We start from the raw sequence: 21,184 nt of genomic DNA, 5'->3' as shown, positions 1-21,184 counted from the left end.
TTCTGATTTACAGCTCCGCCTTTTCTTTCTTTTTTTAAAAAACAATGTATTTAGTACAGGGGGTACAGGGTCTCACTACACAGATTAGACTCATAGTTATCCTCCTGTTTTCAGCTGCCCAAGAGCTGGGATTATAGGCATGTACCACCACTCCCAGACTCAGTTGCCTCAGCACACCCCAGGGGTGGGGCCGGCGTGGCATGCAGGGGATGGAACCCTGGTCCCCTAGCCCAACTCTGCCTTTTCAACTCTCCCTTTCTCTGAGAGTGTCAAATAACAACTCCACAAATTGTGCCTCTGACTTGGGTAAATTATTTTAATAAAATACTATTTAGATTCTAATATAGTTATTGTTCTAAATATATATCTGGTTTACGCATTCTTTAAAACTTGATTTTTCCCCCCTTGAAGGAGAAAGACCAACCTGTAAATACAGTAGGCAAAGTCCAGTAAATATCAGGTATTTTGTAAATGTCTTTGTCAATGTCCTAAATAATTGTGGAGGATACTTACATCAACCATTTGGCTGTTGTTGACTGGTTACCTGAGATGCCTGTGGATCTTGATTACTTCCAGTTAAGGAAATGCTCTGAGTTGGGCCTACAGTGATCTGGCTCAGGTTGATGTTATGGCACATCTTGGAAGAGCATTATTTGGGATGATATTCATACAAAAAAGTAAGTATTATGTCATGCCACTTTATTGGAGTTTGTTGCAGCATTTAGCATATTATAAGTGGTACATGCTGTTGAAAAGCAACAAAATTATTCTGCCTGCAACATTTTTTTGGAAGGTGCTTAAGATCTATATTGGAACTGAAATTATAGTAGATCTGAACTAATTGATTCAACACATTGAAAATGACAATTGTTCAATAAATGGTAATAGGAAATTTATCCCTCTTGGAATTTTATCCTCCTCTGTACAAGCATATAAAAAATAAGCCTTTATTTTAAAAAAAAGTAAGAAAAATATTTTTCTGAACTTATTCACCAAAATTCTCTCTAATTGAGAGAATGTCTATGTAATTGTCACTATTTATATTTTTTTACAAGTAAATACTTTAACTTTTAACCAAATAATAGGACATCTTTACAGACTTAAAACCCAAGTTCTGATTTTTTCATAAAGTGGAAACTTGAAATAGCACAGGCTTAATAACTTACTGTTTTTTGTTGTCCCAAGTCAAATATTGTCTTTATTCAATGCTTTTGGTTTTCACTATCATTGCACTTATGAACTCCTTTTTAAACTAAATGAATCAAATCCAAGATTTATAAGATACCAAGTAATTCCTGAATATTTAAGTAGAAATTTTGGTCATTTAGATATTGGAAATAAGCTATTTGGATACAAGGGAAAAATATTTATATTTCTCTAAAGAGTCTGTTATTCAAAGGACTTTTCTATTATTCTAATTATCTACCTTAATATACTTTACAATGCAATTCCATTTTCATAATTTCAACAGAAAAAAAAAGACCCACATCGTTTTATTAGTGAAATTGAAATGCATTGTATGTTCACAAATGATAGGGAAAACTTATAAAAATGCATGCATAATTTTTTAGAAAATCAATTGATATGGATTTCTCTGACAATCAAAGGTGTAGTATGAATACTTTATTGTCTGAACTTGAAGACATTGCAAGCACGGCTACCAAGGACACACTACATTGTCATGAGGACCCTGGCTTTGCTGTTGTGAAATTCCTGACTTGGGCAAGTGTTGTATCTCTCTTAGCCTGTTTTTATATTAAAACTGAATCAATCAAACCTCCTAGATTGGACTGTTAAGATGAAAATATCCTGTGTGTTAAAATCCCTCTTATGCTTGTAAGCACACAAAGGGTCTACAAGATAACAATACGCAATATAACAGACACTGCTGAATTCCTATCATTTAGTGAAATCCTGTAGCTTTTCTGATTTGTTTTACCAGTTTTCATTCTCTTTAAAAAAGATAAAAGACCTTTCCATGGTTTCTGTAAAGAAATTGAAAGTGAAAGTTATTTTTCTTTTACAAAGACTAATGATTGGACATATCTCAGGGCAAAATATATGTAGGCTTAGAATTTGGAATGTATGCAACTTTTTTCCTGACAAGTGTGACAATGTAGAGAAGCTAAAGTGACAGAGCATGGTTTCTGGACCTACGCCTCCACCAGTCAGACTGTAACCTTGACAGAAGGAGAGTGTTTCATAAGAGCTCAGCCTTTTCATCTCTAAAGTGATAAAATGAATGTGTTAAGCATGAGGCTCCTCTTTCAGCACTTAGAATTACAACTTCTTCTCTTCCTTCTCCTTCTCTTCCTCCTCTTCCTCTTTTCTTTTGCCTTATGTTAGAAAAAATATCTAAAAGATCTAAGTAAATGGAATTTGAATTATTTTTCTTAGAGAAGTATAGCAGCTCATCTCCCTTTCTCTGCTTTTTTTTTTTCAGTTGGTTTTTTGCTCCAATATGAATTAAACAGTAAATGATACTCCTCAGTTTCACAAATTCATCCTTCTGCTTATTCTTTAGACTCTTCAATTTTACTCTGCATAGCTCAAAGCCATTAATGAATTATTTTTCAAAATAATAAGTTTTTTTACAATGATCACAGCAAGCCTAATTTGTCAAGAAAATGGCACAAATTCTATACATTTCTTCAATAGATTATAGTCTCTAAAATTATTTCCTACAGTGGACTGGTTAATGTAGGCCAAGTACAAACTTTTAAGACACAATCTCCTGCACAGGTCCTTTTCAGTATATTGAATGAGGCAAAGTATTGGATGATAATAAGTGCATTTATAAGCATTATTCCTATAGTGAAAAAAGGTTAATTTGAAAGTCATTCCTCCATTCAAGAAGAACAATTTTCTCTAGTCTTCTGACTATTTATAGAAAGACCTTTACATGTGCAAACTAATTAATAAATGGGATCAATTTCAAGGTATTTTTTCTGGTTCATCACCACTTAATCATTCAATTTAAAAAACATTTTAAAGGCCAAGTCTAAAATAGATTTGCACCCACGCCCCCAGTGTGAATTTTTCATTCTTTACAACATGCAGTAGGTACTGTATAATGACCTTTTCTCTGTTTGGAACAGGGATTAGAATAATACATTTGACCCTTTACAGTCACCTGGGAGAGATGTTAGTCTCCATGTTCAATAAACTGAAATATGTCTCAAGTGTCCCAAGGTTAAGGCCATGACTTTAAACTATTTAACACAGAGTATCATACTGATTTACTTAGACTCTCAAGCTTTTAAAAAAAATTATTGGACTGAATTATATATACTTTATCAGAACAATTTCTTTTCTTCAAACAATTAAAGCAAATATTTTACATTGCAAATAAAGAGAGTTAACCTAGATGCATTGTGCATTATAATAAAATTTATAGCTGCATAAATAGCAGTGTAAACTTACAGAAAGACTAGTAATTATAGTGCCATTGATGGTCTTTGTTGCTTTAATTCTGAAGCAGCCAGAATGATTAAACTGAATCTTAATCGACTTCTCCATTAAAAATGCTGGCAGAGGAGCTCCTTTAACCTTTCCCATTGATTGAACACAACAATCACCATTCAATTATAATGCAAAAGGACATTTGTTATAATGTAGAAAAGATGCATGAGCCATTTCCTTTTACTCAAGACAATCAATGAGATGACTCCTACTTCTGCAAAGGTGAGAATGCTCTACCTGAGAGTCTGCTAGAGTCAAAAACCAAACAGAAACCTCCTCAATGTACAGAGGGGCAGGAGCACACTGAGGAAACTAATCTGGAACAGATTCATTAAGAAGCAATGCATTTTCATCACTATTTACAGTAGCCACATCTACCCATGATATAGTGTCTTACTTCCTAGGGTTTCCAGTACTTAAATTACCATGATCAAAGGCTTAATGAATGTGGTTACTGGCCCTTTTATATGTGCGCTCAGTGCATCCTTAATAATACAAATCAAGGCAATCCTGGTAATTGGAATAACTGAATTTTAAACTGGGAAGGAACCTGCACAGATTAACTGATTTATCTGAGGTCAAACAGCTAATTGTAACAAACCCAGAGTTGGATCCAAGTCAATCAATTCCTCATTCAACGTTTGTTTTAGTTGTCACCTCTGAAGTATATTTCACTTTTGGTTACATGTTTTTTACCTGATTGTATATTTGTATGAAGTTTCATATTCTTACATTATCTGTTCAATAATGCTTACATTATCTGTTCAATAATGCAAGATTAGTTATATTGTTCCAAATACACAGTGGTGGTAGAGTGAAAATTATGTTGGATTCTTTGCTCTTCTTCCTGTTGAAAGGTAAAATATACAACACACTTCTGAAGTGTAGAGTGAGTTAATGACTTGACCATTAAAAGGTAGCAGAAACAAAATGAGTGTGTGCAAACACCTATGATTCCTGCATTGTGGGAGGGTGAAGCATTGAATGCATTTGAGTTTTGTCTCGAAGTAAAAAGTAAAAAAAAGTGTTGATAGTACAGCTGAATTTGAAGTCAATTCTTTGTACCATGAAAAAAAATGAAGTAAGGTTGTGGGACTTTAGATTCTTACTACATCAAAATAAGCTCTAGGACTCTTGCTGGTGCTGCTCGGCATGTGTGCTCTGGAATGCTTGATTTCCACCATGTCATAAGGAGATGCGATCCAACCACTAGAAAAACCAGATGCAGACATTCAAGTGAAAATGGCATTTTAAACAGAAGACTAGATGTGAAGAAGAGCCAAAGAGAGCAGGTGGCATTCACGGATAGAGCTCTGGGCACAGGCTGCTACAGAGCGGAACACCTGACCAAGAAGGCCTTTCCTGTCCCCGCAGATTGACTGATGCTCAGGCAGATTTCCTCTTAAGTTTTCTTTTCCTTATGCATTTACTTTAGGAAGTTACTTTTGCAGTTGAAATTCTTTGCCTGCCCCTTAGACATGTAAATTTTACTGACGGTTTTCTAATCATTGAATACTTTAAGGACCTAGGGGCCCATGCTTATCAAGACATGAATAGAAGCCCAACCTCCCAGAAGCCTTTTCAGAAGATAGGAGCCCACATCAGCAGACACAGAAGGCTGAACTTGTCCTCAGATGTCCCGCCACACTTCTCTACTAGCCCACACCAACACTTTAAATCTTTCCCACTCTCTGTTTCAGTAGAGTTGATTTCCGTCCTTCTCCATGGTTACAATAACTCAACTAGTCTCCTTTGTTTAATTTTGGTTCACACAGCTTTTGTTGGACACAGCTATAGTCATTCATTTCTCCTTGCCTGGCACCATAGTTACCAAGGGGCAGGGTTGAGTCCTTTCTTGTGGTACATGCCCGTAACTCCTCTCGCCATAAGCACACAGTCAACCACAACCTTCCACAGAAATGCATCCAGAGGTCTTTTCAGTGTTTAGCTCCATTAACTTCAGTGTAAGGAGACGGGTCTCAGATGACCCATAATTTTGAGTAGATACCTAAACTATGTCTTCTGAGAACAATTATGTGAATTCTGCTTGTTATTGAAAATGACAACATTTCATATATAAACCCCCATAGTGTGGCTTTCATTGGTTTACTTATTTTCATGTATTATATACTCATATTGTGTCTTATTAGTAATTTTCCAGATGATGAAATATATTTTCTGAAAACATACCCTTGCTCCATGTACCTCTTTTGGTAGAGTGGGTGTCACAAAAAGGATATCTCAAATCCCACTGTCATGATACAGAAAAAGGAAACTCCCAATCTGCTAGATCTCTGGTATAAGTTTGTGTTCTTTATAATTACAGAATAAATTTTGGAACAACAGAGATTAAGAGAAGAATATATTTATTGCTGGAAAGGAAGCATCCACCTGAGAGTCAGAAGAGGTCTGAATGGATTTCCGAGAAACCTGCCCTTTCTAGGAATTTTATGGAGCAATACCACGAGGTAAAGTGGGTCCAAGGTGGGGAAAAATGGGAAATCTCAAGGTGGGCACTTGGTGGGACAAAATAATGGTCAGTGAATAAAATTATGTAATTGTTTATTCATATTTTTTAATTTTTTTATTTTTTAAATTTTTGTCTTCATATTCTGCAGGGACTTAAAGTTCAACATATCAATACTTGATGGAAAATACCTGTTCCATGTTATGCCTAAGATGTTTGATATTCAGACAGATAGGTTAAACCCAGCTGCATATGTTGTAGGGTAATAATAAACTTCTCTTCTGGAAGGTTAGCAACCTAAGTTTGCAGACCAAAAATCAGAGAAAAAGAAGGGCTGCAAGGACAACCAACATTTTGGTTCTAGCCTTTCAAGGTCAGTGAGGACTCAGGACACAGGAGAACCTGTACTGTAACATCATGTAACTTAGTTGTGTCTCAAATTTTCTGATCAAGGAGATTATGGGGCTACAGAGGAAAGTGATCGATGATGTAGAGTGTGCCTAAGGAGAGTCACATGGAGAGAAAACATTCTCTCAGGCTTTCACAGAGCAAATTGGTCAAGCAATGGCTGTGAGTCATCCACATGACTGACACTGACAAAAGAGCTACAAACTGGTATAGGACTTCAGGTTAAATCCTGAGAGGATTTGACTAACCTTATCAGATCCAAAAGTTACATTTCTTGTTATATATGTCTTGCTTTATCTTGGTCTTAACCATCCAGCAGAAAAGTATAAAAATGAAGTATAAAAAGTAAAGCCACATTAGTATGCTGAGCTGTAAAAAGCTCAAGTCAATAACTTTGGACATTGCCAATCTTATGGAAAACACACTGCTATTATGGACTACTGGACTAGATTGAGACATTCTCCTGAATTCAAGCACCTACAATATTTACTTGACAATGGAATGCCCATCTCTGACAAAACTAACCCAAAAAAAGTGAGATAGAAATGAATGACCCTTTTGTATCTGTATACTCAAAATAGGATAGATATACAGCGCCACTCTCTTAATTCAATGAATAGAGAAGTTTGTTATAATAGTGTTTGAGAAAGGATATCATGTCTGATCTTGTACAATAAATAACCACTAAGCCAACAATATGCAATGCATTAATTATTGAAAATGTGCCAATAATCAGTTGTGAAACTCATTGATATTTATTTCTCAATAAAATTATTTTTAAAAGATTATAAGTATAATTAGTCAGGTGAGCTTGATAAAATCAGGATCAAATGGGAAGGTAGTCACATAGCAGAGGCATGAATACAGTACAGGGGCTTTTCTGGTAGAAAGTTGGGTTAGTGGCTCTACATGGCTTTTCACAGCGACTGATACCTATTTAGAAGATCAACTCTGATGTTTAACCTTGGGAAATCTGTGGGTTCATTTGTTTTATCTTTTGTCTTCAGATCTGGTCCACAGATGGAGGTGTCTGTCTCTCCCACAGTTGTGAGGGATCTTGTCTCCTGTACCAGCTCCTTCAAGGACCCAGCCCTGTCTGACAGCCTATAATATTTCTATCTAACTCAGCTGCCTACAACAGCCCCAGTTTCACAAGCACTAGAAATATTAATATAAGCATTCATTGAAGGGCAAACTCAGCTGTACACACAGGGAAGATGGGCAGGCTTGAAGATTTGGAACCACACAAGGAGGCTCTGGGCACTGGGACTTGAAGACAGTTCCTTTAGAGAATGGAAGGTAAACTGAGAAGTTATTTTCTGTGGGCAGAAAGATCTGCCCCCAAGCTTGGGGAAAACAGCAAGTTCTATCTCGTGTAACAGGTTTTGACTGTATCACTTGTGAAACAGAAGAACTTTGATGGGTGATTGCCCAAGAATTAAAGCCCTTCCAAAGTCAACCTACTCACATGACTTTCCATTGCAGATGGCTGTGAAGGTACAGAGGGGCCATTAGCGGCAGGGCTGTACCTTTGGCTTCCCTCTTTTGCTCAGTTTTGTATTACATCCTAGAACTTGTATGTGCAGGTCATGGTTGCCTCACAGTGCGTATTTATTTATTTATTTATTTATATTTCATTCATTTAGCTAAGTTCATTGGTTCACTTTAGGTATTCAGGAAGTAGAAGGGATGGGGTCTATACTACAATTAAAAATACTTTGAGTTATCAAGTAGAAAGGTCTTTTAAAAAATGTATTGGGAGGGGCCAGTGAGATAGCTCATCAGACTAAAAGGCCTGCTCAGGCAAGCACGGGGAACATGGTTCAATCCTCGGCACTACTTGCCGTGCCAGCTCCACCCTCAGGGTGGGCTGACCTGGCCAGAATCTGGTTGTAGTGGAGCATACCTGTAATCTCCAAGCTGGGGAGGCTGAAAACAGGAGGATCACCACGAGTCTGAGCTGCAAACTGAAACCCTGTAACAACTAAATACGTTTTTTAAAAAATGTATTGGGATCTCTTTCTCTGGGAAGTTTTACCTAATTTAATTCTCTGTTGAAGTTCTTTAAGTGACTCCAAGAGCAGAAAAGTATAATCCCTGGATTCTACCCAGTCACCTAGAGCTTCTGACTCTGACCCTTAGCACCTGCTGACAACTTTAAACAACTCTTAGAAGAACCTTATATCTTAAATGAACTTTTCAAAATCTATAGAGCTTTTTTTTTTTTTTGCATCTTGTTTGGTTTGCTTAATAAGGCCATTTTTCCTGAATTCAAACTTCTTTATGTTTAGATCAAATTTCTTGATGTATTATTTCTATCTGGCCTATGAAGTCCAGGATATAAGAAGATATGGATGAATTTTATGCATGCAACATTCCCATATTAAGTTAGTACATTATATCAAAAGGGTTATTGAGAGGTCTAAGGGTAGCATTAAATTGCCAGTAGAAAAAAAGTAGGATACAAAAGGAATCTATCACACAGAGAAGAAAATAAAAGAAAATCATGTCCAAGGAACAAGGAGCCCACTTAGGAAAAGTGACTTCGGAGTGAGCAGGTGATTTGTTTAAAGGAGGTGTAGAAGTTTGATAAGTGAGTTGCCAGATTTGAGGTAGAGGTAGAAGTGTACTTTGGAAAATATTGAGAAGAAAACCAGAAAAGCCATATTTTTTAAAGTGAATTAAGGTTTACATATTTTTCTACAAAAAGTTTCCCATAGAAATAAATTTTTTTCTTAGAAAATATGGAGAATTTGCTTCTAAATTCATCTGAATTGAAAAGTTTTAAAGCATAGAAAGGAACAAGTAGGCCTGGGGAGATAGCTTAGTAGAATAAGTGCTTGCCTGCAAGCACAGGGTCCTGAATTCAATCCCCAGTACCAAAAAAGAAAGAAGAAAAAGAAAGAAAGAAAAAAAAAAAGAAAGAAAGAAAGAAAGAAAGAAAGAAAGAAAGAAAGAAAGAAAGAAAGAAAGAGAGGGGGCCTGCCCCTTAGCTCAGTTCTTTAAGTGGCTGCTTCAAGAAAGCAGTCAGGCTCAGGTTGCTGTGGTTCGATCCCCACAACTCACTCGAGCCAGCCAGTCATGCCTTGAAGGCATTCGGAGCAAAAAAAAAAAAAAAAAAAAAAAAAGCACAAGGGGCCGGGAGATGGTTCAGTGGAATAAGTGCTTCTCTGGCAAGCGTAGGGGCCTGAGTTCAATTCCCGGTTCCGCCAAAAAAAAAGAAGAAAAAAAGAAAGAAAAAAAGAAAGAAAGAAAGAAAGAAAGAAAGAAAGAAAGAAAGAAAGAAAGAAAGAAAGAAAGAAAGAAAGAAGAAAGAATCAATCTAGCCCCCTTGGACCAGGGTTTCCATGAGAGACTCTCATTGCCCATCGTGCCCTAGGTCAAAACGCACAGCAAACAAAATGAAGCCATCAGAACCAAGGCAGTGGGGAGCTTTTTCATACCTGATCTGATACCTGCAGGTGGGATAGGAAGTAGGGGTGTCTTCAGCCACAGGGATTATCAAGCTATTGAAAGGAACCAGATGTTCTTTCATGACTGTAGGTGGCAAAACCTCCCTGGAAAGCCAGGCATAAAGACTGGGTTCTGAGCCTTGCTCTCAGCTGAGTTGGAATTGCCTAGACAGCTATGCACCAAGGTCTTTCAAGGCCAATCCTCCATAAATCACATCCTGAACTCTTAGCAATAGTTGAGAAAGAGTCCTAAGATTAAAAAGAAATGCTGGATGGTGTTTAGAAGGGATTTTACTATTGAAGTTTACAAGCTATTGTATGCATACCAACTTTTAAAGAATAAAGTACCATATAATAGGAGAGTTGCCCAAATGCCCTTAGATGTTCACCTAGCACCCTTTTTTGTGGCTATCTTCTGGTAGTAATAGAACTTGTGGATTTTAGAATGCACTTATATCTAACAGATCTTAGTTGATTTATATTTGTATTTAAGATTATACCACCAGGGAGATAGCTCAGCAGCATAAGCCTGGAAAGCACAAGGTCCTGAGTTCAATCTCCAGTACCAAAAATAAAATTAAAAAATAAGGTTATGCTAAACACTTCACTCAATTTTTTTCTGATATTTCCTTTATGACTTCTACTCTCTCTGTATAAAAGTTTTCCTGATATGAGTGCTTCATGCTATGCCTTTAATCTTGGAAAGTCAACTACTTTAGGTGACTTCTAAACACAGATTTTATTTTTTTAAAGTGAGAATAGTTTCTCTTTTTTTTTTTCTATAGGATATTTTATAGTGGATCACTGTAAATTCAGACTGGTAAAAGAAGCCTCCTGTATCTCCTTTACCCAGTTTCTTCCTATCATACCATCTTGCAAAGTTATAATACAGTCCTGCAATACTGACTCTGATACAATCAAGACACGGATGAGTGCCATCCCCACAAGAACTGTTCCACATTTCACTACACAACCACACCCACTGCCCTCCTCTCACCTTCTCTATCCTTGGCAACTACTTACCTGCTGTTCGTGTCTATAACTTTTTTCTGTATTTTAGGGAAGGGTTCACAGTGTGTTCAGGGTCTCACTACTTGACTGGACTCTTAGTGATTCTCCTGTTTGCAGCCTCCCAAGTGCTGGGATTACAGGCATGCTCCACCATGCCTGGTCTCAATTGCCATCTCAGAGTGTCCCCGGGGGCCTGGGGTGGGGCTGGCACGGCAGGTCGGGGGATCGAACCTCCAGGACCTGTGCCTGCATGAATGAAATTGTATGTCCTATAAACTTTAGTGCCTATAACCTTTCTTCCCACCACATAATTCACCATGGCCTCATCCAGGGTGTGACATGTATCAATAACTCAGTATTTGCATTATCGAATAGGAATCCATGTCCATTGTTTCTTGTTATTAGCTATTACAAATAAAACTGCTATAAATATTTATATACAAGTCTTGCAGGAAAGTAAGTTTTGATTTCTTTGGGATGAACATTTAGGTGCATAATTGCTTGGTTGTACAGTATTAGTATGTACAGTTTTAAAACAAGCAGACAAACTCTGAACTCTACTCCAGAGGGGAAGTGCCATTTTGCCCTCCACCACCACGGAGTAGAGGACCTCTTTGCTGCACATCCTTAGCTCCTGGAGTTGTGTTTAGACTTCAGCCACCCTCATGGTGGGTGGTGACATTTCATTATAGTGTTACTTTGCATTTCCTAATGGCTCACGCCGTTGGACATATTTTAGAGTTCTTATTCGCGTATGTGTATCTTCGTCAAAAAAAAAGGTCTTTTTGTGTATTTTTCTCGTGTTCTAAATGGATTGCTGAACTTTTGGTTCGGTGTTTTACTACTGTATTTGAAAGTCTATATAAAAATATTAGCTCATTTTTGTGAGTGTAATTTTTAAATATTTCATTCTGCTCTGTAACTTAATTTTTAATTATTTTATAGTACATTTCATAGGTCAAATATTTTTAGTTTTGTTGAAGTCAAATGTATCATCTTTTCTGGTTACAGATTATGATTTTTGTGTTAAACATAAAAATCTATATTCTAATTTTGAATCCCACAGGCTTTTCCCATGTTCTTTATTTTTTATTTGTTTGTCTTTTTTTTTTTTTCTGTATTTAGGGCAGGGTCTACATGGTGTTCAGAGTCTCACTACATAGATCAGACTCATACTGATCTACCTGCTTACAGCCTCCCAAGTGCTGGGATTATAGGCATGTGCCACCACGCCCAGTCTCAATTGCCATCTCAGCATGCCCCAGGGGCGGGGCCGGTACCAGCACAGCACACCACACTAGCGATCAAACCAGGCTGCTGAGCTCTGCCTAAGCAGGAACTGTAGTCAGCTGAGCTATCAGGCGGTCCCTCTCATGTTTAAAAGTCTTAAACCTTCATATTTTACATTTAATTTCATCATCCACTCAAAGTGTTAAGAGTTGTTAATTTTGTATCAGGTATTGGATTTAGATCAAAGTATTTTTTTCTTTCTTTTGGTTATAGATGTTCAATTACTCTAGCACCATTTGTAGAAAATTGTATTGCTTTTTTATATTGCAAACATGAATTTGGTATCTATACCTGTGTCCATTTCTGGCTTTTCTACTCTGTTCCTCTATATGTTTATTCCTTTAACACACAATCTTGATTATTGTATCTATATAGTCTTGAATATATAAGGGGCTGGGGAGATAGCTCAGTAGAATAAGCACTTGTCTGACAAGCTCAAGGGCCTGAGTTCAATTCCCAGTAACACACACACACACACACACACACACACACACACACACACACAAAGATAGATAGATAGATAGATAGATAGATAGATAGATAGATAGATAGATAGAGGTTATCTCTCTCAGTTCTTATCCAAAATTGCTTTAGATATTTCATTTCTTTTTTATGTCAATTTTAATGAATCTTATTCATATCTACAAAGTTTTTATTAGTGCTTTCATAAGAATAACATTAAACCTATATAACTAGGGGAAATTGATATTTTCATTGTACTGAGTTTTTTAATCACTATATCTTCATGTTTTCTTTCATTTTTTTCATCAGCACTGCATTTTTCAGCTAACAAGTCCTATAAATATTTTGTTAACTTGTTATTGAGGTATTTTTTTAATTTAAAAATGGATTTTTAAGAGCTGATCAGATAGCTCAGGAGACTAAAATGCCTGTACAGGCAGAAGGCAGTGGCCAGGGTTCAATCCCCAGTGTGTCGTGCCAGCCCTGCCCCTGGGATGTGCTGAGATGGCTATTGGGCATGGTGGTATGTGCCTCCAATCCCAGCACTTGAGAGGCTGAAAACAGGTGGATCACTAGGAGTCTGGTCTGTGTAGTGAGGCCCTGTAGACCCTACTGACCCTGTACTAAATATATTTTAAAAAACGGATTTTTAGATCACTGTTCATGTGTTTGTGCTAGTGACTATAAACACAAATGATTTTTGTATGGTTATTGGTTGCTATAATCATGTACTCGATCTAGGAGACTTTCAGAAATTCTTTGGAAATTTGAAAACAAAACCTTAGTTGTCTCTTTCTAACTTGTATGTGTTCCTTCTTTTCTTTCCCTATTGCAATAACTAGACTATCTCTCAGTATGTTGGATGACAGTTGTGAGAGTGGACATTATTGCCTTGTAATTTTTATTTCAATCATCAAACATAATTTTGAAGCTTAAGAAGGCTTATTGTACTTATCCATATTTTGCTTATTGTATTTTTTTCCTTCTTAACATTCTATGATTCCTTTCTTTCTTTATTTTTTTATTTATTTTATTTTATTTTTTTTTTTGAAGAACTTCGTTTTGACACTAATGACAGATATTTTTTTGTTCTCTTTTATGGTAGAATGCAATTTTATCTCCATTCCTGTGACGTTTTTCATTGGATCTAGGAATTTGGACAACCGTTGTTTTTTTAATATTTCAAAAATATTGAGTCACTTTCTTCTGGTTCCCTTAGGCTCTGATGAGAAATCTGCTGTCGTCTTAATCATTTCCCCATTAGATAAGGTGTCTCTTCTTTCCTGACACTTTCAAGATTTTTTTTTTCTACATTAAGTTTTGAAAAGTTTGACTAAGATAGTGAATTTCTTTATGTTTATTCTGCTTGGGATTTGTTTCCCACCCAAAAACTATGTTTATTTTTTTTTCCAAAGTTTAGAAGTTTAAAAATCATTGTTTTTTGAGAACATTTCTGCCCTGCACTTTTTTTTTCCCCTTTCCTTGAGGAATTCTCTGAAGATACAAATTTTAGATGCCTTCATACATTTCGCAGATCTGAGTTTCCATTGAATTATTTTCCATTTCATCTTTTGTCACAATTAAGTAATTTCTACTGTTTCATCTTCCAGTTCATTGATTCTTTCTCCTTTCTCTTTGACTACCTTCATTGATTCTTTCCCTTTTCTCTTTGACTACGTTCTTAATCCCAACTTCTGAACCTTTTCTTTTTAGACAGTGTATTTTTCAGTTCCAAATTTTCCATTTGTTGCTCCTTTGCTGAAACTTGCTATTTCTTCCTTCAGATTTTCATTTGCTCAAGTGTGTTCAGAATTTCTCACAGAAGCATTTTTATCAGGGCTGCTCTCAAGTCTTAGTCTATGACTGTAAATTGCTATCATCTTGCAGTGGTGTCTGGGTCTCTTTTCATCCAACTTCAGATCCTCTTACTCTTTCACATGATAAATATTCTCCTATTAAAACTTAAACATCTTATCTTATGAAATTCTGGATCTTATTTAAACTTTCCCTTTTGGCTGCCTTCCTTTTCACCTCTCAGGCAGGATGAGGGGCAAGTTCTGTCTTTCTACTTCAGGATCGAAATAGAGGTATATGCCCCCACCCTCTTGACATTCCTGGAAGAGGCATCTCATTACTGTGCCAGATAGATGGGAACCCCGCTCATACGGAAACATTATCAATACCACAGTGGATATGATCTCCTAATGTGGGTAAGGATGGAAGATTTTTTTCTCTCCAGTAGGCCTCCTGCATCACCATACCAGGGAGATGGGTGTTTTCCCTGCTACTGACAACTGGGAGTGGATTTTTAAGGTAAATATTCAATCTCTGTGAACATCATGGTGGGGACCATATTACCAACCAATGGACATAAAGCCCAAATGCTTACTTCAGCCATCTTTGTTACTATCTGGGCTGTGTTATCTGAAAACCTCATTACCAGCTCCTGAAGATGAAGCCCAGCTTCCCTCAACACCTTAATTTTGTGATTATGGCCTAAAAGTGTTCTCTGTGTGTGTGTCTCTGTCTGTCTCTGTCTCTGTGTCTGTCTGTCTGTCTGTCTGTCTCTCTCTCTCTCTCTCTCTCTCTTTCTCTCTCTCTCTTTGTCTCTCTCTCTCTCTCTCTCTGTCTCTCTCTCTGTCTCTGACTCTCTCTAGACTACTTCGTGCATTGTACATTAGATGAAAGAGTGAAGGCATTAACTGAGTTTTTCTTATTTCATCAATACCTATCAATGTCTCTGTGTTGGTTGATCTTCAGCTATACTTATGAACAAAAATAAAATCCAGCTAATTAGCATCATGTTATTCTGCAGATCCCAAGGTTTTAAAGGCCTATTAACCTTCAGTCCATGTTTCAGTCTTTTGCACTTGCTTTACATTCAGTTTCCAGAGGTTTTAGCTCTATTGGGTAGAACACATAGGTTCTGTTATCCCAGAAGCAGAAATCCACTTACTTTTCTCTTTTTTGGGGGGAGGAGGTATGTAGATCTTTTAAAAAAACTTTAAAGAGAATTAAAAAATAGTAAAAAAAAATTTAAATAATATAGGATGTCACTAAACAAAATGATAGAAATTCAACAATGGTTGTTACATTGTATGTGGTTTTCTTCAGTCTAGTTGTTCAAATTGCTAGATATAAGTAAGTAAAATAGGTTAAAAAATTAAAAAGAAGTTATTAAAAAATAAGCATTAACTATTTGTTTTAGTTATTTTCTCTCATTTCTGGGACAAAATACCTGACACCCAAAATAAAGGAAGGAATGATTTATTTAGCTCACAGTTAGCGGAGGTTTCTGTCCATACTCAACTGGTTCCAAGGCAGAGGGGCACATGGCAGAGGGCAGCTGTTTATGGCGGTGGAAGGCAGCAATGATCAAAGGCAGGAGCAGCAGCTGTGGCAGTTAGCAAGCCTCCATCGCCTCGCCACAATTGTATGCACATTGCCCACCGCAGAATAGGTGTAGCACTCACACCACAATCCCTGCCTTGGATCATGAATTAATCACAAACTCTAGAAGCTGCCTCATGACTGCATGAGGCTTTGGGGAGCACCTAGGAACAAACCATAACACTACTCCTTTCAATAGAGCCCCAGAAATCAGCAGCACATTTATTCACGTTATATATAATAAATATGATATATATGATATACATAATATATATTTTCCTTTCCTTCTTTCTTTTTTCTTTTCTCTCATCCCAGTTGTTCCTTCCCTTTTGAAAAATTTCTTTCCCTTTCACAATACTTACTGTACCTTTCAGATTTTATTAACTCTTTCTTGCAGGGAGACAATATATTTACACACTCAGGTCTGATTTATTTCACTTATGAGTATAGCCTCTAGTTCCATCCATCTACCTATAAAAGCCTCAAGTTTAATCTTACTTGATAACTGAATAATACTCCATTGTATAAAAGTATCACCTCTTTTTTTATCCAAACAAACTAAACAATGGGCATTTGGTTTGTTTCCAAGATTTAGCTATGACAAATTGCTTTTAACATGGGTGTGCATATATTACTGTAGGATGATGTTTTCAGTTCTTTTCCAAAAAATACCCAAGAGGGGAATATCTGGGTTGATTGGGACCTCTAATCCTATTTTTTGAGTAATCTCCACATTGATTTCCACAGGTTTTACCAGTCTACATTCCCATCAACAGTGGACAAATACTACCTTTTCCTTTCAGCCTCTCCAGCATTTGTTATTGGTTAGTTTCTTGATGATAACCATTCTTTCTGTGGTGAGAGGGAATCTCAGTGTTGTTTAAATTTGCACTTCTCAAATGACCAATAATGTTACAGTTTTTGCATCTGCTTATTTTCCATTTGTATTTCATCCTGTGAGAAGTGTGTATTCATCTCAGATGCTCTTATTTTGATTGGGCAGGATTAACCGAGATCATCAAAGTTGTCAGGCCCTCAGCCTTACGTACTTCTTTTCAAAGAAAATGTCTGTAAATCTTTCTGTTCTAGCTAGCCCTTTATAAAATGACCAAAATGGGAAGTGTCCTATCCACTCAGCCCCTCAGCTAAAGGTAGTTGACACAGGCCAGTTGTCAGTGGATCCCCAAAGAGATGAACAGCCCAGCCATGGTCAGCAAAACCTAATAGACTCTCTGATGGTTTCTAAGATTTGAATAGTAGCACTTGCTTTTCTATATTGCTGAGGTTTGGGGGATATTTGATGTGAATTATTATTGTGATAACTGATATACATATTATTAATATTATTCTTTTATTTTTAGTAGTGAAATACATTTATCCCCTGAAAAGTATTTATTTGATTATATCACTTGGTGAAATTTGCTACTTTTGTTCACATTTGATCTCATTTGAAAGTAATAGTATAAGTATCATTTATAAATTCTTAAATGATGCCTTAAATATTGATTCATGCTGGCACATACTGTTTTCTAGATGCGATGCAAAAAATATTTTTCTATAGTTGGTTAGGTACCTGTCTTGTTGTCTTGCAAATATCCACAGGGCATCAGATAAGCTTTACGGCCTTTGTGGTGGTTCTTGAAATGATAAATTTCCCTTTTCTGCATCCACAAAAGTGAAGTCACTGACAAATGTCATGGTGATAAAATAAAGGGAGCAAGTAAGATGTATTTCATGTTGAGAATTTTAAATATATAATTCAGTAGCAAAAATGACAGTTGAAAACAATCCTCCTACTATAGAAAAGATCAAATCCTATACAGTTTGCACAGAAACAATATAAATTCCCATAGGGTCTTATGAAAAAATTTAAGGGAGTGTTTTAAGAAAATCCTATGCATGATATGCAAAGTGCTAGGCTGCTTTCTTCTTTCAGATTGGAAGCTTCCAATGTATTTCCTTTTTTGCTTTTGGGTTCAACAGATTAAAAGGTACTTGATCATTAAATACCTTTGAAGATAGTTATCTGCAGATTTTACTTTGGAGTACAAATTTACAGAAACAATTTGTAACCTGGGAAGGTGGTAGCGTTGAAGAGTAATATTTGAACAAGAATTGCTGGAGGAGGAACTTCTTACTTCAGACAGGCATCAATAGCAGATGGTGAGACCCACTGGGAAATAAGAACAAGCATTGGGAAGGGGAATACTGCATCGTGGCAAATATAAGATCCGATGCAGCAGAAACCTCTCTCTGGAAACTGAAGTTAAATTGCCCATTAATGTTTTATAAACACTTTTTTAAAGGAAGAGCTAAAAATTAATCAGAAAAGAAGAGGTATTTTAGGTAGCACATCTTGTACAGTAATTTCTCAGAATCTGCTGAAAGCAGTAGGCTACTTCTCTAGATTGTGTAAAATGTGTAAGTTTACCATAATATAGTTATTATTTTTGAAGATTAAGTTGTTCAAATGTAAACAAAATGTTGAATAAAATATTTGAAGATTTTATTGAACAAAAAAGACAAAAATTTTAAAGTATATATTGAAGTTTACTATTTTATATTATACTTTTTAACTGTACTTAATGTCATAATTTCATCATTACCATATGAGAAACAAAGATATTTAAATTAGTAGCTTTATTGTACATATAAAATTAATTTTAAAACAAGATAAAAATATGCTGATTTTTTAAATAAGAACTTAAAAATAAATACAAGCACCTACTAATAGTCTTACAAAGACATACACATACAAACATATAGCATGAAACTATTTCATTTACTTTTTGAACATATTGAAATAGTTTTCAGAATTCAGTCAGTATCATATGATCTTATGTAAAACTTCACTGGGTATTAAGCAACTTATTTTAGGACATAAAAGCTAGAAGATATTAATGTACTGAAATGCAACAACTTTGAGAGAATGAGTAGAAGACTTGCTCAAAACAAAAATAGCAAAGTTTAGCCAGAGACATAGTCAAATATAAACATAATCTAACAAGTATTTCAAGCATCTGTTATATATAAAATGGATTTTCTATGAATCTGAGTCATGTTTACTGAAACTTGGATTTACAAGGAAAAATCAATATATAAAATTAATATAAATGTTAAATACTGTTACAGACTAAATTTCATTTCCTCCTCAAATTCACATGTGACAGTCATTACTTTCAGAACCCCCAAATGTTGCTATAATAGAAGATGTGGTTTTCAGAGAGGTAAGTAGGGTGAAGTGCACATAAAAAGAGTGGGATTTCATCTCACGTGGCTCGTGTCCTCCTAAAAAGAGGCAATTGGGACACAGGAAAACTCAAGGAGGAAGAGGTCCTCTATCAGCACAGGACAAGCTCTGCAGAAGAACCATGTTAACACCTTTATTTGGAACTTATCATCGCTAAAATTGTGAGAAAATATCCAGTCTATATCATGGCAGTGTTTCTAAATCAATATATCAGGTCCCCAGAATTCAAAGACCCAATCCAAAATGGGGCATCTGAGATGAATACACACTTCTCAAAGGAAGAAATACAATGGCAAATAAATACATAAAAAAATTGAACATTATTGATCATTTGAGTAATGCAAATTAAGACAACACTGATATTCCACCTCACCCCAGAAAGAATGGCTATCGTAAAAAAAATCAACTACTAACAAATGCTAGAAGGCAAAAAGGAACCCTTCTCTAGTGTTGGTGAGAATGTAGACTGGTACAACCACTATGGAAACCAGCATGAAGACTCTTCAAAAAACTAGGATTGGATGTCACATTCAATCCAGCTATTCCCCTTCTGGGCATTTTTCCAGAGCTAAAAACATCATCATACTAATATATGTGCACCCCTGTTTATATCACCACAATTTGTCATAGCTAAATCTTGGAAACAGCACAAATGCCCATCACCTAAGGAATGGATTTTTTAAAAAGTGGTATTTTTATACAATGGAGTATAATTCGGCTATAAAGAAAAATAAACTTGAGGCTTTTATAGCTAAATGGACACAACTAGAGGCTATACTCTTAAGTGAAATAAATCAGACCCACATATATAAACATAGCATTGTTTCTCCTACTATAAGAATCTGAAAGAATAAATGAACTCTGAAAGTTACAATACATATTGTAAAATAGAAAGAAACTGAACAGAAGGAATAAACAATTGAGATAAGGGCAAAGACAAAAAAAGGAAGGGGGAACCATGTAAGTATACACACAGGATAGGAGAGATGATTGTATTAATAATTTCTATTAGTTTTTCAAAGGTAGCAACTAATGTGTAAAGTTTCATTTTGACCAACTCTGTATGCTAAAATCTGTAATATGAGAAATTTCATTGAGAACAGCAATGTGCAATATAACCACCGTGGTTAAGTTCCTTTCATATTGTTCTTTTAAATGTGTATCATCTTTAATGTCTCATCTATTATTTTTATACTATCTTTAAAATAAATTTTAAAATAGTAAAAAGGACAAGGAAAAAAATAAGGTTTAGTGCAAGTAAGAGTTAACCTTTAATTGCTTGCTCAGTCTTACATGGCTATATCTGGTAATCTGAGCAAAAGATTTTGTAGCCATACGTATTACAGCAACTTTTGTTAATTTTTCTGTGAGTGTTTTGAAATTCTGTACCATTTTTATTGTTCTGTGTAGCTTTGTTTTTATCTTTGTTCTTGTTATTTGTTTTTGTTTTATTCCTCTTTAAAAGAAAAAAAATGAAAATATTTTACTATTAAAAAGTCAGAAATTCATTACCATTATAATAAATGCCTTGGTAAGAGCTATGATTCCTTGTACACATTTTCTAACTCATGCTGTGTTTAGGATGGAAGTACCTCTGCTACAAATCTCTCTGTACTTTGTAAATAAATTATCCCTCTCTGTCTCCTTGTCCCTACCCAGCTGTGCTTTCTTCCCTTTGTGCAGCAGCAAGGACTTCTCATCCCAAAAATATGAGATCCAGAAAGCCTAACCTAAAGCCAGTGCACAAATCTGACAGATTTAAAAATCTTTCTGTGTTTCCTAAAACTCCCTTACAGGGACTTTCGCCTTTCTTAATGAGCCAGTTGTTTTCATTAAACACTAATTACTTTTTCTAAGCATAGGGGTATATGTGACAAAGATGATGAAATTACATGGGAAAATATTATACTGATAATTGGGAAATATTATACCAGCCCCAAATAGCAAGCATCCAGGAGATTATTACTTGAAGTTTGTAGAAAAATTAAAGCA

The sequence above is a fragment of the Octodon degus genome, unplaced genomic scaffold (assembly GCF_000260255.1).
Source record: "Octodon degus isolate 3935 unplaced genomic scaffold, OctDeg1.0 scaffold00013, whole genome shotgun sequence".
Lineage (NCBI taxonomy): Eukaryota > Metazoa > Chordata > Mammalia > Rodentia > Octodontidae > Octodon > Octodon degus.
Note: the sequence above shows the minus strand (reverse complement) of the source record.